The sequence below is a fragment of the Colobus angolensis genome, unplaced genomic scaffold (assembly GCF_000951035.1).
Source record: "Colobus angolensis palliatus isolate OR3802 unplaced genomic scaffold, Cang.pa_1.0 Scaffold132, whole genome shotgun sequence".
NCBI classification, from domain to species: Eukaryota; Metazoa; Chordata; class Mammalia; order Primates; family Cercopithecidae; genus Colobus; species Colobus angolensis.
In genome coordinates, this window is record NW_012114400.1 from 8,573,885 (window position 1) to 8,582,050 (window position 8,166).

Genomic DNA, 8,166 nt, shown 5'->3' on the forward strand with positions numbered 1-8,166 from the left:
ACCCAACTGAAACTTGCAAGGACCTCTGGATAGTACATATCACTTAGATTCACATTACATACAATATTTTTTTCATGGCCACACTCCTAAAATTTATCAGGAAAGTAGTATTCAAGGGAGACTCATAGAGAAATGCAAGAATAGGCATGGAAGCAAAATCATTTGTATGGGGATTTCTCATTCATTTTATTCAAATGTTTATGTCATTTTACACTGAAAATTAAGTATACAGAAGTGTTTCAGATATTGTTGCTAAAAAGAAAAAGATGTATGGTTACAGTTTGAGAATTATAAAATCTTTTTTTTATTTCTCCATTATCTTTATTTTATTTCAATTACGATCCATTAATACTAAAGATTCAGTTCCCTATCAACTTTTAAAGTCCATTTATAGAACTTCTTCTGGGTATCTTAATTATCTTTGTGAATGTACTAGAGAAATGATGTCTTCTGCTTCCGAAATAAAAGTAAACTTACACGTATAATTTTTCACACTAGACAAGTACTTCTTTGCAGTTATTTTCTTAAGACAATAAGTTACTAAACATAATTTTCTTACAATTTTTTTCAGCTTTAGGAAAGCATAAAGCACAATAATATGTGTGTTTTGTTTTTTCAGGGATAAGAGATGACTTGAAGTAAACAAAACACTTTGGGGAAAAATTAACTCTCTTCAAATTAATGCTGGTTTGTGAAGCTACAGTTCATAAATCAGCACTGAGAGCAAATCTTTCTCTCCAGAGTATTTACCTCTGGGAGTGACCTGTGGACACAGAACCCTTGAATTGTTGTCTTTAAGTATAAAACTTCTTTGAAAATGTTTATTACTTCAATTACTGGACATTAATTAAAAAGAATAATTTAGTAGTAGGCTAGTGTCACATTCTAAATCGCTCAATGAAATCTAATTCCCAGTCCTACAAAGTGCAAGCATGTAAGAAACCACCATCACTCAACACATTAGAAGTTTCGAAATCTCTACTTCCAATTCACCGTAACTTAATTGACATGACTCTGAAATTGTGAAGTTGCATAATAAATATTGAGTCAGTGAGCAAAATTTTAGAAGAGTAACAGAGCTCAGTAAAGTTACAAATAAGTCAGCTGAGGTCAGTTCCAAATGTTTCAAAGATCTTACGGTTTGTATTAAACTTTTTTCCTTCCTTCTTGCTTTTCTTTCTTCTTTCCTTCTTTCCTCCTTCCTCCCTCTCTCTCTGTTTCTGGGTGAATGTCATCATGCCATTGGCATCAATTTAAATTGTGTGTGTATGTTTATAAATACATACAATGTTTTTAAAACCTAGACATAGCCTCTTACATATTCACTTAGAATTATGTGAAAAATTTAACCTCTATCATAAAACAAAAAGGTTATATTTAAATTAATAAAAAGGTAAAATAATATTCTCAGAAATAATACTGCAATAGTTTTAAGCACTATAAACATCTGAACATAAATGACTGTGAATCATTCTGAAATTGAAAGGCCCTTAAGGACTTCAACTTGTAGGCAAGTCCTAAGCCCAGAGACAGTCAACTTGATATGGTATATGCCATACCGGAGACACGAGCTGGGAGGCTGAGGAAGTGCTAGCACCACCCGTCCCCTAACCTCAGGCTGCACAGCTCACTGCTCCAAGAGACTCCTTCCTTCCACTTGAGGAGGGGAGAGGGAAGAGTGGGGAAGGCTTTGTCTTGCCTCTTGGTTATCAGCTTAGCTGCAGCAGAATTGGGCACTGGTCATATTCGTGAGACTCCCAAGCTAGGTCCTAGGTCTCAGATAACATTTCTAGATACACCTTGGGACAGAAAGAAACCCACTGCTTTGAAGGAAAGGACACGGTCCTGGAAGCATTCATCACCTACTAACTGAAGAGCCCTTGGGCCCCGATTAACCAGCTGTAGTACCCAGGTACTATGTCGAAAGCCTTGGGTGAGCCTCTGAGACTTGCTGGCTTCAGGTGAGACTCAGCACATTATCAACTGTGGTAGCTATGGAGCAAAACTCCTTCTACTGTCTGCTTGAGAACAGCAGAAGGAATAGTAAAGAGGACTTTGTCTTGCACCTTAGATACCAGCAGGAAGACAGGAGGATAGAGCACTAAGTGGGCCCTTGGGGTCCCCAGTTTCAGAACTTGACTCCTGGATGGCATTTCTTGACCTGCACTGGAACAGAGGGGAGTCCACTGCTATGAAGGGTGAGTCTAAAGTCAGGCAGCGATCACCACAAGTTGACTTAAGAGACCTTGGGCCTTAAGGGATATCAATAAAAGTTTGGCAGTTCTCCTCGTGGCCTGTGGTGGATATAGGTGAGGCTTCTCTTCCTTTGGAAAGGGGAGAGAAAGGTGGGAGGAACTGCATCTTGTGGATCGAGTGCCAGCTCAGCCACAGTACAAGAGAACACCTGCTAGACTTCAAAGGTTGTTGACTCTAGTCCCTGACTCTCAGATGGTACCTCTGGACTCAAGCAATACCTGGAGGACCTCATCACCTTGAAGGGAAGGACACAGGCCTGTCTGGCTTTGCCATCAGCTGATGGGGCCCCAGGGCCTTGAGAAAACATAGGCGGTAGTTAGGGAGCTTTGACATCATGCCTTGGGCAAGACCCAATGCTGTGCTGGATTCACAGTGTAGTCATAGTGGTGGTAGCCACAGGGGTGCTTTTGTCACTCCACCCACATCATTAGTTCACTAAGAACGGAGGGAGAGAGAGAGAGAGAGAGACTATGTCTGTTTGGGAGAAAATAAGGGAAGAAAACAAGAGTCTCTGCCTGGTAATCTAGAAAATTTTATTGGATCTTGTGCAAGACCATCGAGGTGGTGCCTCTGTGAATCTGCAAGAATGACAACATTACTGGTCCTAGGGTGCCCCCTAAAGCAGATACAGCTTAGATCACAATATCAAATTCTATGAAGCATCTGAAAAAACTTCACAAGAAGGATGAGTACAAATAAGCACAGACAGCAAAGACAAGAAACACCAAACTCTTCAATGCCCAGACACTGAAGAACATAAACTAGCATCACCACCAGCCAGGAAAATATGACCTCAACAAATGAACTAAATAAGGCACCAGGGACCAATCCTGGAGAAACAGAGATATGTAACCTTTCAAATAGAAAATTAAAAATAGCTGTGTTGAGAAAACTGAACAAAATTCAAGAAAACACAGATAAGAAATTCAGAATTGTATCAGATAAATTTAACAAAGGGATTGAAACAATTAAAAACAATCAAGCAGAAATGTTGAAGCTAAAAATGCAATTGGCATAATAAAGAATGTATCAGGGTTCTTAAGTAGCAGGATGGATTAAACAGAAGAAATAACTAGTGAGCTTAAAGACAAGTTATTTCTAAGTCAGAGAAGACAAAATAAAAAAAACAAAATAGGATCTAGAAAATAGCTTCAAAAGGGCAAATATAAGAGGTATTGGTGTTAAAGAGGAGGTACAGAAAGAGATAGGGGTAGAAAGTTTATTTAAAGGAATAATAACAGAGAACAAATCTAGAGAAAGATATTAATATTCAAGCAGAAGAAGGTTATAGAACACTAAGTAGATTTAACTCAAAGGTGACTACCTCAAGGCATTTAAATTCAAATAGCCAAAAGTCAAGGATAAAGAAATGACCCTAAAAGCAGCAAGAGAAAAGAAACAAATAACATACAATGGAGCTCCAATACATCTAGTAGCAGACATTTCAGTGGAAATCTTACAGGCCAGGAGAGAGTAGCATGACATATTTAAAATGCTGGACAAAACAAAATATTTCATGCTAGAGTAATATATCCAGTGAACATATTCTTCAAACATGAAGGAGAAATAAATCTTCCCAGACAAACAAAAGCTGAGGGCTTTTATCAACACCAGACCTATCCTACAACAATGCTAAAAGGAGTACTTCAATCAGAAAGAAAAGGACAATAATGAGCAATAAATAATCACAAAGGTACAAAAGCACATAGAAAAACACAGAATACTTTAACACCACAACTGTGGTGTGTGAAATACTCTTATCCTAAGTAGCAAAATGAAATGATGAACCAATCAAAAATAATCACTATGATACAACAACCTTTCAAGACACAGTACAATAAGATAAAAATAGGAGCAACAAAAAGTTTAAAAGCAGTAGCATGAAGTTAAGGCTTAGAGTTTTTATTAGTTTTCTTTTTGATTGTTTGTTGGTTTATGCGAACAGTGTGAACTCATTATCTGGTTATAAACTAATGAGTTACAAGAGAGTATATGCAAGCTTCATGGTAATCTCAAATGAAAAAACATACAATAAATACCCATACACACACACACACACACAAAGCAAGAAATTAAATTAAACCCCAGAGAAAATCACCTTTACTAGAGGAAGACTAGAAGAGAAAAAAGGAAGAGAAGACCACAAAACAACCAAAAAACAAATAAAATGTCAGGAGTGAGTTCTTACTTATCAATAATAACACTGAATGTAAATGAACTGAACTCTGTGATCAAAAGACAGACTAGCTGAAATGAATGAAAAAACAAGACTCATTGATCTGCTGCCTACAAGAAACACACTTCACCTATAAAGACACACATAGAAGGAAAATTAAGGGATGGAAAAAGATATTCCATGCTAATGGAAACCAAGGAACAGCTAGAGTCACTACGCTTATATCAGAAAAAAGTAGATTTCAAGATGAAAACTGTAAGAAGACACCAAGAAGGTAACTATATAATGATAAAGGGTCAATTCAGCAAGTGGACATAGCAATTTTGAATATATATGCACCAAACATTGGAGCCCTCAGATATATAAAGGAGATACAGACCCCCAAGACAATAATAGTTGCAGACTTCAGCACTTCACTTTCAGCATTGGATAGATCTTCCAGACAGAAGAGCAACAAAGGAATAAACTTAATCTATGCTATAGATGAAATGGATCTTATACATATTTACAGAACACTTCATCTAATGGCTACAGTATACACATAATTTTTCTCAGCTCATAGATCACTCTCAAGGATAGGCCATACATTATATCACAAAATAATTCTTAAAACATTCAAAAAATTGAAATAATATCAAGCATCTCCTCTGACCACAAAGGAATTAAATTAGAAAGAAATAATAGGAAAAATGTGTAACCTACAGGAATACAGGGAAATTAAACAATATGCTTATGAATGACCAGTGGGGCAATGAAGAAATTTAAAAGGAAATTGAAACATTTATTGAAACAAATAATAATGGAAACACAAGATACCAAAACCTATGGGATCCAGCAAAAGTGGTACTAAGAGAGAATTTTACAGTTATACGTGCCTACATCACATAAAAAAAAAGGGAAAAAAATCAAATGAAGAATCTAATAGTGCAACTTAAAGAACTAGAAAAGCAAGAAAAAAACAAATACAAAATTTGTAAAAGAGAAGAAGTAATAAAGATTAGAACAGAAATAAATGAAATGGAAATGACTATTAAAAATGCAAATTATCAATGAAATAAATAGTTGGTTTTTTGAAAAGTTAAACAAAATTGACATATCTTTAGCTAGACTAAGGAAAAAAGAGAGGAAATCTAAATAAATAAAATTAGAAATGAAAAGAGACATTACAATTGATACTGCAGAAATTGAAAGGATCATTAGTGACTACTGTGAGCAACTATATGCAAATAAATTGGAAAATCTAGAAGAAACGTTCAACTTTCCAGACACATAAAACCTAGCAAGAGTGAATCAGAAAGAAATCCAAAAACTCAACAGATGAATAAGAAGTAGTAAGATTGAAGCTGTAATAAACAGTTTCCCAGTAAAGAAGCCCAGTACTCGATGACTTTGCTGCTAAATTCTACCAAACATTCAAAGAAGAACTAATATAAATCTTGCTCAAACTATTCAAAGAATAGAGAAGGATGGAATACTTCCAAACTCATTCTACAAGGCCAGTATTACCCTGATACCAAAACAAGACAAAGACACACCATAAAAAAAAATCTCTGATGAATATTGACAAAAAAATCTTGAGCAAAATATAGTGTACAAATAGTGGCAAACCAAATTCAGCAGCACATTAAAGAGATCATTCATCTGACCAAGGTGGATTTATCCCAGAGATGCAAGTGTTGTTCAACATATGCAAATTGATAAATGTGATACATTATATCTACAAATGAAGGATAAAGATCATATGATCATTTCAATTGATCCTGAAAAAGCATTGGACAAAGCTCAACATCTTTTCAGATAAAAACCCTCAAAAAACTGGGGAGAGAAGGAACATACTTCAATATAATAAAAACCATATATAACAGACCCATAAGATAGTACTGGCATAAAAACAAATGTACAGATCAATGGAACAGAATAGAGGACCCAGAAACAAATCCACGCATCTTCAGTAAACTCATTTTAGACTAAGGTGCCAAGAACATAGTCTGAGAAAATAACAGACTCTTCAATAAATAATCTAAGAAGCCTGGGTAACCATATACAGAAGCAGGAAACTAGACCACATATCTCTCACCATATACAAAAATCAAATCAAAATGAATTAAATATTTAAATACAAGACCTCAAACTGTAAAACTACTATGAGAAAAAATCGGGGAAACTCTTCAGGAAATTGGTCTGGGCAAAAATTTATTGAGCAATACCTCATAAGCACAGGCAACCAAAACAAAAACGGACAAATGAGATCACATCAAGTTCAAAAGCTAGTGTACAGCAAGGTATACAATAAGCAAAGTGAAGAGACAGCCCACAGATTGAGATAAAATATTTTCCAACTACCTTTCTGACAAGGAATTCTTAACTAGAATATATAAGAAGCTCAAACAACTCTATAGAAAAATAATAATAATAATAATCCCATTTTTAAAATGGGCTAAAGATTTGAATGACATTTCTCAAAAGAAGACACACAAACGGCAAACAGGCATATGAACAGGTGCTCAACATTGCTGATCATCAGAGAAATGCAAATCAAAACTACAATGAAATATCATCTCACCCCTGTTGAAATTGCTTATATCCAAAAGGCAAGCAATAACAAAGGTCAATTCCATATCTCTGCTATTGTGAATAGTGCTATTGTAAACATATGACTGCAGGTATATTTATGATGCAATGATTTATTTTTCTTTGGGTACATATCCAGTAGAAATGGCAATTCAAATAGTAGTTATGTTTTTAGTTATTGGAGAAATCTCTATACTCTGTTCCACAGGGTCATAGTAATTTGCATTCCCATCAACAATATAAAAGGATTTTCTCAGGATCTTTGCTGACATCTGCTATTTTTTAGTTGTTAATAATAGCCATTCTTACTAGTGTTATATAATACTCACTGTGGTTTTAATTTATGTTTCTTTGATGATTAGTGATGAAAATTTTTCAAATGCTTGCTAGCCATTTGAATGTCTTCTTTTCAATATGTCTTTTTATGTCTCTTGATTATTTTTAAATGAGATTCTTAGTTTTTCTTTTATTTAATTGCATTGAGTTCCTTGTAAATTCTAGATACTTGCCTCCCGTAGGTTGCATAAATCCTGTGATAAAACTGCACTTGGTCTGAGAGTGTAGAGGAATCACGTTACTGCAGACTTCAATAGAAGAGGTCTAAGGAGGCAGTAAACCAGATGGATTATTATACTTTAAGGTGGATATTACCATACATTTTTCTACCAAACTGACATTCTCCATAGATTGTAAATGTGTACAGAGCCAACATCATTCTGTACCTACGAGTTTCTGATGTTAAGCTGTGGAGAAAGGGAAGTAGTTCTTAAAGAGATGCCAGTCTCCATTCAAATGGTGTCTGAGAAACCCATGTGGAATATTTTCCACCTATTCTTCAGTTTGTTGACTTTGTACTTGGAATCTGGAAATTGGATTGAATACAGAGAAATAAAGAAAAAAAGGGACTAAGAGGCATCGAGAATACACACTCTCAATGCACACATTTAAGTTGGAGCTACAAGAACATTAAATTACACTGCCTGCTTGCTGCAAGCTCACATCAATTTTTTCCCACAATCTGTGGGTTGTCTCTTCACTTTGCTTATTGTATACCTTGTGGTACAGTAGCTTTTGAACTTGATGTGATCTCATTTGTCCATTTTTGTTTTGGTTGCCTGTGCTTATGAGGTATTGCTCAGTAAATTTTTGCCCAGACCAATTTC

The 8,166-nt window shown here is 35.3% G+C and overlaps 1 long non-coding RNA gene across 1 annotated transcript; it reads right to left on the reverse strand.

The window, feature by feature from the left end:
- Nucleotides 1-280: 280 nt before the first annotated feature.
- On the reverse strand, nucleotides 281-7,869 carry LOC105506155. The gene is made up of 2 exons (XR_001000881.1): nucleotides 7,726-7,869; nucleotides 281-763 (listed from the first exon to the last, which is right to left on the reverse strand). It is a non-coding gene; the product is annotated as an uncharacterized LOC105506155 (long non-coding RNA).
- Nucleotides 7,870-8,166: the final 297 nt, after the last annotated feature.